Below are 16,104 nucleotides of genomic sequence, written 5' to 3'. Positions count from 1 at the left end.
CCAACGCTTCCCAAAGCCATGGGCAACATTTGGGAAAGAAAGTGCTCTTCCCACTTCTCTCCTCCTAAACAGAGCAGAAATAGCCCCTCAGATAGGGGCACTTTGGGTGACTCTGGAAAGTGCAGTGATAATAACCATGATTTTTGGTTTCACAGATGTAGAAGTTTGGGCCAGGTGCCCCCTGCTGTGCCCACATGAGAAACATCTCCCGTGTCCCCAAGAGGTCCAGCCCAGTGGGTGGACACAGGAAGCTATGTATTTCATCCCATAATATCCTGCTCCCTACAAAAGCCACATGTGAGGTCTTGCACTTCCTCTTTCTCCCCTGGTAATGGGGGGAGCTGTTTCCCAGCCTCTTGGGCCTGGCTAGGCCCAAGGGCAGGGGGAAGGGCAATCTCTCATCTGGCCAGCTGAGATTTAGCCTAACAATGGAGGAAGGGGGGGAAAGAAAGAGCCCTGGGGGTTTTGGGTCTACCCTCAGGTGGGGGTGGGATGTTTCCGGGTGTGCTTTGGGATCTCTTTTGTCACTGTGCTTGTGGTTCTCTGTGAAATACTCACTGCTTTGCATTTAAACTTTCCACCACTTTTTGCAATCTGTTTGTCTGAGTTTCATTTTTGCCCGTGGTGGGTGGGGGTCAGCCTCAACCCATCACAACAGAATCATGGGTTTGTTAGCACCCCTCCAGCACACATGGCCCCCAGGGGCACATCAACCTTTGGTGGTGTCCCGCAGGAGCTAACGCAGTAGAGAGAACTTGGATGGAATTCAAAGCACTGACTCTTCTTGCAAAGCCTGTAAGATCTGCTGATCAAAAGCACTCTCTGAGAGGTGAATATTGTTGCCTTTATTATATTCTTCATTGATTTAACAAAAAAAAAACCACCCACCAACAAATCAAGGAAAGGTGATAACACTTGAGGACTTTTCCGGAAGAGCCTGCACAAGCATTTCCGAAAGGACACTCGTGTATTCTACTACTCATCTCCCATTCTGGCTGGCCTATCTTATTCTGAGGATGACCCATGCCCCATCCTGCTCCTCTCAGCTTAGTGCAGTGCTCCCATGTTGCTGCTACATCCTGACCTCCAAGGGATGATCTCAATGCAGCCTCCTCAGAAAGCTGCATTTGTGATCCCTCCTCCGCTTTCTTTTTTTCCATGCCTGATGTTATCTCATGGTCTCTTAATTGCGTGCTTTAAGGATGCCTGCTGCACAGATCATTGATGGGGTTTGATGTTTGTTAATATCACGTTGTGTTATGAAAATCTGGTACATTAAGACCTTGGTGTCTTTCCAAATTAGTCTGATGATATAAAAAAACTTAATAAGCAACCGACTTTAATACAGACTAATAGGGTGAGAAGAGAGAGGGTGAGTTTGGGAACAGGTTTATTTGAGGGCTTTTATGTAAACCCCTTGATCAGGACTTGCTCTTCAAGGTCAGGACTGACTGTCAGAATTAGGGTTAGCACTGGTGGGGCCAGCAGACACCACTTTGTGGTCAAAATCAAGTCAACGTTCGTGCTCGTAGTTAATTTTTCCCCAGCCAGCAATTTGTCTTTAAATGCAAACACTTAGCTAAATCAGATGCAGATGGTTGTTTTTATCAGATGAATTCTGTTTTATCACTTTAAAAGCTTTTGTTTTTAGTCAAGTGAAGGAAGTGGGCAGCACTCCCTTGTTTTTGAGAGAAGAAGAGCATATGCTTTTTAATTTGAAATGTAGCACTAATAGCATTATCCGCAGGGGGATAGGCTGTGCTATTGTGGATTGTGGATAATGCATTTATGCTCAAATATCCTTTATTCCCTCCTGAGTGAAAGAATTTAACAGCATATTGTATTGCCATGCCATGGAGAATATAGTTTACTCTCAGAGTGATTTTTTTTGACAGTATTAACTCTTCTTATGACACTATGTTGAAAAAAGAAATACCTCAACTGATCATGAATAACAAAAACATACTGTGGAGGGGAGATCTGGAGATCATGCAGACAAGAGCCAAAGACAGCTTCAAAAATAGCTTTACTTGCACATCCTTTTTTTCCCCCCTGCATTTCTCAGTCTCTGCTGTCTCCTCACCAGAAGTTGGTGCCAAGCTGGGGATGCAGGGACATGGAGAGAAGCAGGCTCTAGACAAGCAAGCTTAGTCCATTTGTGACTTTCTGTAGCAAACTTCTTCTCCCCAGGGCTGTAAGACAAATGGTTTAATAACCCAGAATGCTGTGCTCTTTGCTTCAGCAAAGTTGACTCTCTGCATTCAGCCTTATTCACAGGTATCTCCAGCAACCTCCAGGGAAAATGCTGAACAAACGGAGATCGCGGCTTGGAGGCCCGGGGATGGCCTTGCATTGTTTGCTTTTTATTGTAAGGCTTATCTTCCCGTGTCATATGGTTAAAAACTGGAGCCTTGCCTTCAAGATAGCAGTGGGAAGGCAAGAAAAGCTTGTGTGCATTTGTCTTCAGGTCAGTTTTATAAATGAATGTAGCCCTCAACTAAATTCAAGGGAGAAACTATGAGCAAGAAGGAGAAAGAACAGGCCCCAACTTCTTCCCATCGTGTGGTTTTACGGGAATTAAAGACATCAGCACTGCTCTTCTGCTCTCTCCAAAGGTCTGGCTGTGTTGCAATAATGGTGTGAAGTGCTGGCCTGGGTACTGCCACTCTGAAGCGGTGAGCACATGGCCAAAGCTAGCCTCACTGGAGGCGTGTTTGGAAACCAGGGCCTGTCCACAATTCCCATCCACTCCAGGATCCTGGACATGCTGATAGTATCAGGGACAGTATGTCAAGCCTGTTGGAGATACCAGAATAGAACCAACATGAGAAGTTGAGTGGAAAGGAGGCACCACAACCCATGGGGTTCAAGTAAGGTGGCAAAGTAGAGGGAAGAGGGGTTTGAAATCAAGCTGGGCTCTGAGCGCTCACTCATGACCTAGCAGCAGGAGACACGAGAAGAATTCCTCCTATCTCCCAGGAGAATTCAGCTTCAGTCTGGGCTGGCTCACTGATGGGCAGCAATTACTTCAGGACAAGACAGGAGGTCCACCCTGCAGCTCCACTTGCTGCAATTCCACTTGTAGGATCACAGAGCAGCAGCAGTTTGGTGTCTATCACAGTGCTTTACTGTGAAGCATGGTAACCTCTGTATTTTCTTCAGCAAAGTCAGGCTTATTTTTACCCAGTTTTAGCCATGTAAAAGTTTAGATGTCTAAGGCAGTGATCTAACCTTCCTCTAGAGACTGTGGAGAGAACGAGAGGCATCTCCAGAGAATGAGTCACCTCTTCCTATCTGCAGTGCCTAAAGTGGGTGGGATGACTCATCCTGCAAAGGTAACAGTCTCTCTTTCTAGGGCTTAAATGACTAGTTTCAACCACATGCCTAACTTTTTGGTGGCAGAAATTAGCCACCTTTTCTTGTTACTTGCATTTGTCTCAAGTTATTTTCAAAGTTCAGAGTGAATAGAGGCTCCTTGCCTCTCAGGAGATGGCCCCTTCAAAGGACCATTGTTGTGCTTTCTCCTGGGACGTGCACATCTTTGTCCTTCAAAAACAGTGCTCAAGTTTCAGGGAGCCAGAGCAACTAAAGCCTGTCAGAGACATCAAGAGAAATCACTTGACCCATCCCCAATCCAGCAGCAGAAAGCTGCGGTTAAGTTTTGTTTTCACGTTTCCTTCTTTCAACAGTACCTTCCAACAGTCAGTAAGAAAATTTCAGTTGTCTTCAATGGGCTTTCATCCAAGCCTGCAGAGAGAGCAGTAGAGAAAATTCAATTGCAGAGGCAAATCAACAGAGGGGAAAGGTAATGACACGAGAGAGCTCACAGACGTAATCATGAGAGGGAGGAGAGAAGGAAACAAAGAGAGGTGCTTTAAAGATTGAGCAGTGGAGGAACACAGAGGCAATGCTCAGTGGAGAGGAGATCTGGGCAGGGGAGAGGGACAAACTCATACCCTTGAAACAAGCATCTCTCCAGCACTGCAGCATCACTTACATTTGAAAATGCCTAACTGCTCTTCAGTTTAATCATTGCTGCACTTTTGGGTATAAGATGAATAATTAAGCCTGGGAGTAGAATACAGCGAGTGTGAATAGGGCAGAAGGTACTGCAAAGCCCTTAGAAAAAGCTGTGCATGCAGCACAAAGCAGCTACTGTTCTCTCTGTCCCCAGTCATGAAGCGAGGAGCATGAAAATACTAAATTAAATGGAGGGCATCCATGTCCATTTTGCTGGGCTGTTTTTCCCCCTGTGTTTGATACAATCCCTTGTGTTAGCTAATAGTCCATCTCCAGCAAAGGATGGACAATGCAAGCCTAAATCACCCTTCTCAGTCAGACCTGGACAGGCATCCTGCATAACCCTTCCTTCCACGCCCACACCTGCAGATTTCCACAAGCACAATCTACTTTTCACTTATGTAGGTTAGAGTTTTAAGCAAGTATCTGGGGCCTTAAGGAGACAATTTGAGGTGAAGTGGCAGGGTTGTGGTGCTCATCTTCTTTGATGAGTTCAAGATTGCTTCCTGTTGCTGTCAGAAGATCTAAAATGAAGAAATAAATACCCACTTCAAACCATGAGAGGCCACAATTAAACAGAGTCCATGAAGATACTGGGACAGCTACACCGCCCAGGCACCTTGCAGTGCTGGCTCATGCACAGAACAAGAGAAGGTACAGCAAGGAAAAGCTGTACCTGGGACGAAGTGCAGCCATTAATCCATGTACAAAGCAGTTTGCTGCTCTGTCTACTGTTTCTGCCTCAGTCTGATGTGTCTGTCTTTCCCCATCAAACTGTGGACCACCAGAACAACAAAGCAGTAGCTCAAAGGGATACAGTTCATACTTGAACCACCCAAAACACATCCAGGAACAGCGTGTGAGGAGTCTTGCTCATTCCTGGGGGAGATCAGACCAAGCATCAGGCTGAACTCACACACACAAAGCTCCTCCTTTAGGCCTTTGTTTTCCACATTCACCTAATTAAACAGAGCTATAAAAATCAATCAAATTAGGCTGGGAAGGAAGGAAGGAAGACCTGTGGTGTTGTGTGTTGGGTTTGGGGGATTTTTTTGATACTTGGGAGACATTGGGGAATGGGAGGTCATACAGGTAAAGAGGGAGGTCAATAAATAGAAAGGAGGAAATTATTTTTAACCATTGCAGATAAGATATTTTTAGAGCAATCACCTGAAAGCTCCCAGCTCTACACAGAATGATGAGCACTGCTGAGCACAGCAGCAGTAATGGAAGCTGGGCTGCAGTCAGGCTCAGCCCCATGTTTCCATGATTCTTTCAAGTGAGTTTTCAGTGTAATGATTCTTTTTATTATTGTCCTTTTCCTTTCTCTCCCACCTCCTGTCCTTATTGCTATCACTGAGGGTACTTCAGAGAGCCTGGCTCTTGTATGGACACCTGAGGAGGTTTTCAATTGTTGCTAAGTGTGTGTTTTCCTCCTCTTTGGTTTGTTTTTCACCCTTTTCTTTTTGGCTAGTCTCCTCTCACCTCTGCACTAAGTGGCAAAAGCCTCCACAGGCAAGCATGTGTGAAAAGAAATGAGAGGCTGACTTCCAAGAGGGCTGAAGAACATTGGGGTCAAGGAAATACAGTTGTGGCTGAAACATCTCTGAGGGATGCTACATATGGGGCAAGGGGCAGGCATGCTACTGGAAGACTGTTGCTCTCATCCATGAGAGTCTTCTGCAACAGATCTCCAGCCTGGAGGCAGAGGACACAGGCACAGCTTCCTGAGGACTCTGTATGTGTTTGTGCTGGAGGAAAGGGACATCATTGGGTTTTCATTTTCTCTTTTGGCCCTTTTTTATGCACACTATTCCACATAGTTTCACTAATTACCTATATCACACTTTGTCAGCAGGGAGACAGGATAAACACCTTGATTTTTCGTAGTCTGGGCAATGGTCCAGGCAAATTTAGATGAAGGAAAACATCTCTCTATCAGGATAAACTTAGAACAGACATTCTCCATTGTGGTGCAGACAAAAGCACAGGATGCACTGACCACGCTGTGTAGAAAGTATTTTTTTGGGGGTGTCTACTCTTAGAAAGGGCCAGATCTTTAAGATGATTCAGAATAAATCAGGCTGTACCACATTATATAAGCTGTGAATTTAAAATGGATGCTTCCAAGTGTAAGGGAAGATATCTGAGTGTATTCCTCAACCTGAATCAGTATATTTCCCTTCTATTCACCTCACTGGTGACTTGATAGAGTGCTTGGTTGCATGGTTTAGCTGATTAGGTGATGTTGGATGATAGGTTGGACATGATGATCTTGAAGGTCTCTTCCAACCTGGTTTATTCCTATTCTATTCTATTCTATTCTATCCTATCCTATCCTATCCTATCCTATCCTATCCTATCCTATCCTATCCTATCCTATCCTATCCTATCCTATTCTATTCTATTCTATGATTGAAAATGGTGGTGCCTCTGCCTTCATGCTTTGCTGGAGTGAAGACAATGAGAAGGTTTGTTTTCTTTCTTTCAAGGATCAAAGCAAAGCATGTAAGATGCCAACTGATAAATATTTGACTTTGAAACATGAAAAAGGGGAAGAGCAGCGCCAAGGGAAGGAATCTCCTGGGATGTCCTGTAGTTTGAATGCACATTTTGTATTGCTAAGAAAGGAGTTGTGGATGCAGTGTGTAAAGATGTGGGGTTGGTTTACAAGAAAATAGAACCAACCAGGAGACCTCTGGGAAATCACAGAATGTGTGTATGCTTTATGGTTTGTATAAAATTAAATGGTCTTTTTTTCCCCCCTTTCTTTCCTTTGGAGATATTGATCCCTGTTCTTTTACTACTATTTCCACCCCCCCCCTACTCGTATTTCGTTGTCCATATCCCTGTCTTTCAGGTCCCTTGCTTGAAGTGGTCCTATTTACGTGAAACAGGTTGATAACTCTCATCTCTTCCCTCGTTTGCTCTCAATAATTACAGGTCTCCTAGGAAAGCTGGCCTGCAGTAGACGTTCTGTAAAGGTTTTGAAAGGTTTTATTAGAAGAGATTTGGATCCCGCACAATTATCAGTTCTGAAAGGTGCTTTGCCCACCTCCTCCACTGGAAGTGTTATTGATCATCTCACAAAAGGAAAGCAGAAAAGTTGAGGTCTGCTTGCCTTTTCAACATCAATGATAAAATTGCATCTAATGTTCACCTCATTCACCTTAACTCCACTGGTCTGCACTAATTAAGGTGGAGCAAGCCGTGCTGGTTAATAGAGAACACTGTAATTCAGCTTGTGCTGGCCAGTGATTGCAACAGGAGGGGAAAAAAAACACCCAATAACAGATTCAAAAGATGAGCTTTGATTAACAGAAATATCTGGGGCTTTTGTTCACTGATTGTACAGCACACAGTGTAAAACCCTGTCACTAGTGATGGCTTAGATGAGAGACTTCTCCTTTTTTAAGCTGGGCTCCAACTTCTAAAGTTCTGCTTTAAAATATTGCAGATGATCATCATAATTCTGCCTTCTATTTTGCAAAAAACTCTGTTCCACTTGGCCATTTGTGCCACCATCTTGCTCAAAGGTCCTATATCCAGGCCAACTACGTGCCACAGGATAGCTGACTCCCCTTCACAGAATCACAGAATCACCAAAGCTGGAAGACACCTCAAAGATCATCAAGTCCAACCTGTCACCACAGACCTCATGACTAAACCATGGCACCAAGTGCCACATCCAATCCCCTCTTGAACACCTCCAGGGATGGGGACTCCACCACCTCCCTGGGCAGCAAAATCCAATGGCTAACAACTCTCTCAGTGAAGAACTTTCTCCTCACCTTGAGCCTCAACTTTCCCTGATGCATCTTGAGACTGTGTCCTCTTGTTCTGGTGCTGGTTGCTTGGGAGAAGAGACCAACCCCTTCCTGGCTACAACCACCCTTCAGGTAGTTGTAGAGAGCAATATGGTCTCCCCTGAGCCTCCTCTTCTCCAGGTTAAACAATCCCAGCTCCCTCAGCCTCTCCTCATAATACTTGTGTTTGAGGCCTCTCCCCAGCTTTGTTGCCCTTCTCTGGACACGTTCAAGATTCTCAATGTCCTTCTTAAACTGAGGGGCCCAGAACTGGACACAGGACTCAAGGTGTGACCTAACCAGTGCTGAGTACAGGGGCACAATGACTTCCCTGCTCCTGCTGGCCACACTATTCTTGATGCATGCCAGGATGCAATTGGCCTTCTTGGCCACCTGGGCACACTGCTGGCTTGTGTTCAGCCAGCTGTCAATCAGCAGCCCCAGGTCCCTTTCTGTTTGGCAGCTCTGCAGCCACTCCAACCCCAGCCTGAAGCTCTGCATGGGGTTGTTGTGGCCAAAGTGGAGCACCTGACACTTGCAGCAATCGCCTAGGTCCCTTTAAGTTAATTTAAACACTAGGTATCTGTATGTGTACCAGCTTTGGTTTTCTCTAGCCAGAACAGTTCTTCTATCAGAACATACTTGACTTGTTCATATCACTACCAGCCATCCTCATGGCATGTAATAAGCAGCATGTACTCTGTGTCACTCTAACAAGGTTACAACACAGCTCCTTTGCTACCTCCACCACTTTGAGGTGAAAAACTGCACGCAAAATAATTTTCTGGAGCATTGGGAAGCCACATACAGGTAAGAGCCAATTTGGGTGCTGTTCCTTCTGTGGAGCATTAGACTTGGAAAGAGTCCTGGACACCAACTTTTACAGATTGGCCTGAGGATCAGGGTAAGGATCATAAGGGCATGAAGCAGAGTCATGGGCTTCTCACACCTATCTGGATCAGCACATTAATGCTGTGTAGACAGGAGACAGAGTAATCAGGGAGATCATTCCTTCCTCTGGGATCTCTCTGGAGCAGTAAGAAAGGTATAAATGTACCCAGAGAGGCCAACTTTTCACACCCCATTATTCCAAATATGATGAGCTTCAGTTCTCATAACCAGCACTGCTGACCAATTGTTTTTCTCCCAGCTGAACAGTTTTCTCTCAAAGGAATGCAAATTCAGCAAAATTTGCTTTTTGATTTTTTTTATTGTAATGGCAAATTATTGAAACACTTCATTTCCATTTTAACATTTGGCCAGCTCTGTCTCATCTGGCATGAAGCAATCAAAATCCATCAGAGAAGCCCTTGCCCCATTCAATTATTTACCAGAGCTTCCCTTCAGGAAATTTATCCTGAGATTCCTGAGCTGCAATATGATGGGATGTTGCCTTTCACCCTAAAAGCTGAGACTCATAGAATCATAGAATCACAGAATCAAGAAGGAATGGCACTTTCCAGTTCAGATTAGAATTTTCCTCCTCAAATTGAAGACACTGTTGCAGAAAGCCGCATTTCTAGGGAAGAAAGGTGTCTTGTAGCAGCTGAATCATAGAAAGGATGTTTGACTCAAGGCTTTTAAAGAATTAACAGTTGCCACAACAGGACTCCCTCTTACACAGCCAAGGCAGTGCAGAAAAGAGCTGGTACAGGGAGCCCTGCGTGGTTTAGGCTTTTTATAGTGACAGATTTCTTTGCATAATGCATGTGGGGTGAAGCTTCAGGTTTATTTTGTACTTATCTGATGGCAGAAAAGTACATATTAAGTCTTCAAAAATAAGAAAAAAAGAAGAGGCTGGTTCTTTAATCAGCTTATTACAGCCCTCCATGTATAATAAAGCAGTTATATGGCAGCAAACCTGCAATCCTACAGGAGTCTCTTGTCAAGTGACAGATTCAGGTCAGTGCTGTAAATGAACAGCCCGAGTGATGTGTGATGCATAATGGTGGCAGAAATGGCATTATGTTTTCCAGGAGAGTGCAGCAAGGTAGGATGTGCCAGGGCAGTGAGAAAAAGCCTGGGTACTCTGGAGGTTAATACCTTGCCCCTGATCAATACCTGGTGTTTCAGAGAAGTTACAGCTATTATACAACTAGTAAATAAAGTAGCCACACGGTAGATGTGGCTTTGGCTCCTTATGTCCCTTTACCCTGCAACAAACCCTTAATTTCCTGTCTGATTCTTGCCCCTGTAGGTATAGACTTTGAAGAAGGGAGCAGGGAAGCCATTGTGCCCCTGTACTCAGTACTGGTTAGGCCACACCTTGAGTCCTGTGGCCAGTTCTGGGCCCCTCAGTTTAGGAAAGATGTTGACTTGCTGGAAGGTGTCCAGAGAAGGGCAACAAAGCTGGGGAGGGGTTTGGAGCACAGCCCTGTGAGGAGAGGCTGAGGGAGCCAGAGTTGTTTAGCCTGGGGAAGAGGAGGCTCAGGGCAGATGTTATTGCTGTCTACAACTACCTGAAGGGAGGTTGAAGCCAGGTGGGGGTTGGTCTCTTCTCCCAGGCAAACAGCACCAGAACAAGAGGACACAGTCTCAAGCTGCACCAGGGGAAGTTTAGGCTGGATGTTAGGAAGAAGTTCTTCATAGAAAGAGAGATTGGCCATTGGAATGTGCTGCCCAGGGAGGTGGTGGAGTCACCATCCCTGGAGGTATTTAGGAAGAGACTGGATGAGTTGCTTGGTGCCATGGTTTAGTTGATGAGATGGTGTTGGATGATAGGTTAGACTCGATGATCTTGAACGTCTTTTCCAACCTGGTTAATTCTATTCTATTCTATTCTATTCTATTCTATCCTATCCTATCCTATCCTATCCTATCCTATCCTATCCTATCCTATCCTATCCTATCCTAATTTCTTGTCCTGAATTTGCTGGTCTTTATTTTCATTAACTGGACTTTATAATAAATGCACAAATAAAGGTGACCTGAAGGAAAGGCTTCTCACCCTATAAAGACTATCAGAGAGGTGGAAAAACACCCCAACACTTTACTAATGGAAATATGTGCAGAGCGGTAACAGCAATGGCTCTTCAACATTTCCTGGGAAGAGAGGGCAGCAAAAAAATGCTCTAGAAAAGTGATGAAGGGCTGGGTCCACCTTTATGGAACTGACCCTTGAAAACCCACTGGGAACTTCAGCTGGTGCCACATGAATCTTCCTCTTAATTGGTGCTCTTCTGAGAAGATTCTTGAAAACAGATGTCCTTTTTCTTACGTCTCAGTAAAATGCCAGCAACTCCGGGGTCTTGGTGCATGACTGAGGTCCCCCAGTGCTACATTAGAGATATTAATTCTCATTAAGAACTGATGAAATTGGTGTTCATTTGAACATGCATTGTGCACTTTGCTGGCTGCTCCAGGGTGCAATGTAAGAGTTCATCTTGTTGTAAAAACCTCTGTGTATGCTCCATCACAGCTGCCAAGGCTTACTGAACCCAAGCCAGCCACTGAGATTGAAAAAGTAACTCAGGCTAGAAAGTTGGGACTCCTGGGCCTTTACAGCCCTGAGGTGTGGGATTCCCCCAGAGCCCAACACACATTGCCAGTTAATGAGTACTCTAAATTTTAGCCAGGGCACGATCTTAACTCATGTGGTTTTGAACAGTCCCTTTGACTTTCATACATCTGCCTGCACACATACAGACACTCAGAATTGCAATCCATCATGCTCAGCACCTTGCAGGACTAAGCCCTTCACTAATCCTTCTAAAACCAAGTCTATTGACTTTCAAAGCAACCCATGAGGGTTTCTTATCTATGTTTCCTGAACAAGCTGCTTGCTTAGGCTGTGTCTTTTGGAATTAGTCTTCAACCAGAGTTAATTGTAAGCAATGAACATGATTAGATTTTCACATCAAGAGAGGCTGAAAACGTGGAGATAGTTCCTAGGTATCCTGGATTAAGTTAGAAGTGAACTCCCTTCGTCGAGTAGCTTGTAAGAACACAAAGAGATCAGAATTAGTGTCTAAATCCAACCCTCCCAATATCCAGGTTTTGCTTTCTCATGCTGGAATAAAACTTAAAAGAACCCTGAGCCTAAATGTCTTAGGGAGGTTTGAAAGCCAGATCTCGGTAGTTAGATGCATGACATTTGTATAATATGATCCTGTCATCACATTGCAGAGCAAGATTCACTCCTAAATTACACCACAGCCCATCTCAGAGGAAGATGGTGCATGCTGTCAAGAAGAGCAGGCTGAAAAATGATTGCTTCATCTCTAGAAAATTGCTAATGTGGGCTTTTCTTTGCACCCAAGTGAGGGAAAGGCAGCTCTCACAGGCGTGACCTAAGCTCTTGGGATGTCACAAGTTTGAAACAAAACCCACACTGTGGGATCGCATCATTATAGACCTTTCTCCAGGTCACTATCAATGCATGTGAGGGCAGGACCCTCAGGCACTAGGAGCTATCAGTGGAAATAAAAGCACACCTGGAACAACCATCCCTGCCCTATTGTTTTCCCTGCTCTTCATACTATGGTCATGGTGTTAAGACTGAGGCTCAAGACAGACTCTGGTCCCAATTTTGTGCAGGTTTCACCACAGCAAGCAAGTCTTTGTCTGTCTTGGGCTTCCCTTTCTCGTCTGTCAAAGTCAGGTTGGCCTTGAACTGACCATACTTAAGTGACAATCTTGTATTAATTCTGTGTATGCCCAGGATCAAACACAATGAGACTTGGATAGTAATTGAGACTTCAACGTATTGATTATTGGATAAATGAATAGATGTCTATGAATAAGCTGAACTATATCTAATATAAATGTGTCAAACCCTAACTAAATATGTACACCTGTATTTAGGCCTAAACTGTGTTTCTGTCTTTGTGATGTCACATTAGATCTCATGGCTTCCTGACTTGAATTTAGCAGCACCACAATCCAGATGCTCTTTCCTCTCTTCCTGGCAGCATCTTTGAGAACTCCTGATCTTCAGCTCTCTTTGGCACACCCTGCTCAAGGAGATTTGTGAGCACCTTGGAAAAATCATCCCAGCTGAACTTCTTTTTCCTGTTTAGATAGATCTATTTTTGAGAAACCACTGTTAAGACCCAGAGGCAGCTCAGATACTCATAAAATCATCCCCATCCCACGTGTTTCAACCAGAAAATCCTGACTTCCATTTTTTTTTTCCCCTCATTTTTAGGCTTGCTTTAAAATTTCAGTCAAAAATAATTCAGCTGAACACTTTTTAAAGGCAACTCTTCTGTTGTTAATATCTAAGGCACCTCGCAGCAATTTATCACTGGCAAAATCATCCCTAATGAACAGAATGGGTCTGTGTGCTTTTCCCATTTCATTTTGCTCCTTTCTTCAGTTCAATTTGGTTGACTTTTCTGGAGGCATTAAAATATTATTTTAAGCTGCACTTACATGATGTGTATTATATGTAATATCTAATGGGCTGGTTTTCACAGAATCACAGAATCACCAAGGTTGGAAGAGACCTCAAAGATCATCAAGTCCAACCTGTCACCTATGACCTCATGACAAAACCATGGCACCAAGTGCTACATCCAATCCCCTCTTCAACACCTCCAGGGATGGGGACTCCACCACCTCCCTGGGCAGCACATTCCAGTGGTGAACAACTCTCTCTGTGAAGAACTTTCTCCTCACCTCCAGCCTAAACTTCCCCTGGCACAGCTTGAGACTGTGTCCTCTTGTTCTGGTGCTGGTTGCCTGGGAGAAGAGACCAACCCCTCCCGGCTACAACCTCCCTTCAGGTAGTTGTAGACAGCAATAAGGTCTCCCTTGAGCCTCCTCTTCTCCAGGCTAAATAATCCCAGCTCCCTCAGCCTCTCCTCACAGGGCTGTGCTCAAAGCCTCTCCCCAGCCTCGTTGCCCTTCTCTGGACATGTTCAAGTGTCTCAATGTCCTTCTTAAACTGAGGGGTCCAGAACTGGCCACAGTACTCAAGGTGTGGCCTAAGCAGTGCTGAGTACAGGGGCACAATGACTTCCCTGTTCCTGCTGGCCACACTATTCTTGATGCATGCCAGGATGCCATTGGCCTTCTTGGCCACTTGGGCACACTGTTGGCTCATGTTTAGGTGGCTGTCAATCAGCACCCCCAGGTCCCTTTCTGTTTGGCAGCTCTCTAGCCACTCTAACCCCAGCCTTTGTTCATTACTGAGCCAAATACAAAAGAAAAAAGAAAAGATGTCAGGAGATGGGATGGGTTTGGGGAGAAATAGAAATCCTCCCTGAGTGCTGAGGTCAGTAATCCCATTTCTTTTCTGCCTGCCTGTATCTCTCCAGGGTTACCTAAGCAGATCTTGGGCCTTCCATCACAAGTTCTGCTGCTGTGATTATTTTCCTAGCAATCCTTTCTGTAGCTCTCCTGGGGAGGGACCCATGGCCTGTTTTTTCTAGGTCTCCACTCAAGGTCAAATGTCTTTCTTTTCTCAAAAACAAGTAGTGGTAGCCAACAGGAACCATGCTGTGATTGCACTGCTGTACAGATGAATACTAAAGGTGGGGACACAAATCAGTGTAGCTGGGGCGCTGTTCCTGGAGGTGTCTTTAATAGCTCTGAAGTCCATTAAGATATTCAGGTAGCTACATCCCATCTCATGTGTCCTGCTGAACTTAATCCAGCTCAGACTGGAAAAATAACCCCATTATGAGACTCACTCTGCCCACAGTGTCTGGGGCATATTTATCCATGCCTACCTGAGAGGCAGCAGAGCTGATAGGCTGGGGAGCACCCCTGCTCACTTGTTTCTTGTGACCAGGATTCATATGGGCAGCCTTGTATGCGAGGAGGTTTGTTTTGCATATCCAAAGGTCATAGACTGGTACCATTTGTTGTTTGTTTGGTTTTGGTTTGGTTGAACAGTGCATTCATACAAAGCACCCAAGTTTGGTCAGTTGAAAATTGAGGAGGTGCTGGAATTTCCAACAAGGCTTTTATGCAGCTTTGTAGTCCTCACTCTTTTCCATCTCTGTTTAGTTTACAGAAGAATAATAATCCATATGACATTAAGAGAAGGAAGTTTTAGATCACTGGGGGGGGGGGGGGGGGGGAAGGGGGGAGGGAAAGAGTACTGGGAAAAACCATAAAGAAAATGTGAGGGGGTGTTAATTGATAGGTGGATTAGAAAAAGTGTCTTGGACAAGAAGGTCTAAAATCTGACTGGGTCCAGAAGGTCTAATGGATCATTTAGAATTTTGCAGGGTAGAAAGAACATGGAATTATCACTCTCATGACTTTCTGGTGCCTTTTGTCATCTGTCTTCCTTCCACCTCTCTCCTAATCCACACCAATGACTGTTCTCCTCTGCCTCTACTGTCAAACACCAGCACCTATTCCTTGTGCCATTTTTTTTTCTTCCAATGAGGTCCAGAGTAGATTCATCAAGGAAAGTGTTTTATCTGGAGACAGGAGCACACAGTTTGGACTGCCACTGCATTTCTCCTTCAGAACTGGGAGCTGAGCAGCCAGGCTGGGGATCTTGCTACGCTCTGGTGCAGGAGATGACATCTGCCAAATGTCCTCTTGAGTGATATTTGAGCAAAGGGGCTGAAAAACTCTAAAGAACATCCTGTGTATGGCAGCTGAAGTCCATCACAGCTCACTTACAAGATTCTGGCTATGGAGGGAAGCTGGGCAAGTGGCCAATAAGCCTCCCTCACTTGCACACGTTTCCCTTTGGGGAAAGGGATTCCTGGCTTATCATGGCCAGAAATGGCTCTGGGGAGCAGGATAGCACCAGAAAGCATTGGCATTCACTCACCCTAGGTGAAGCCCACACAAGAAGATGTAACCCCATTAATTGAGTTCACCAGGGCCTTGTGGCCAGTCTGGATTTTTTTTGAAGTCACTGGCACAAGGTCACATCATGTCAAAAAGCAGCAGACCTCTTGTATTCTTTTATGCAAGAGCAAACAGGCTTTTGGGGAAGGGGGAAACTCTGTCCTTTCTTTACTTCCCTGTCTTCTGCCCTTGTCACCCCCTCCCCCTTACTTGTGGTTGTTCTTGGAGCTATGTAGGGATCACTGTGTCTGACTGGAGGGGGTCACTGGGGCTGTGCCCTTTGCCACTGAGGAGAGCAAAGCTGCTGAGGTCCAGATTCTTCCTGGTGATTTCATGTGATAGCTAATTAATGGCCTCCCCACGTTTCCATGGCAACTTCATGCTGTGCTCTTAGCCCTGATCCAAATGGGCATTCTGTACACTTCTGAAGCCGTAGCATCAGCATATTAATAAGACTTGCTGACGTCCTTTGCTTTCTGCCACATCGGCTGGTAGGTCTACATTTGAATAACTTACATAA

Source organism: Dryobates pubescens, chromosome 29 (genome assembly GCF_014839835.1).
Source record: "Dryobates pubescens isolate bDryPub1 chromosome 29, bDryPub1.pri, whole genome shotgun sequence".
Lineage (NCBI taxonomy): Eukaryota > Metazoa > Chordata > Aves > Piciformes > Picidae > Dryobates > Dryobates pubescens.
This window is presented reverse-complemented; position numbering follows the sequence as displayed.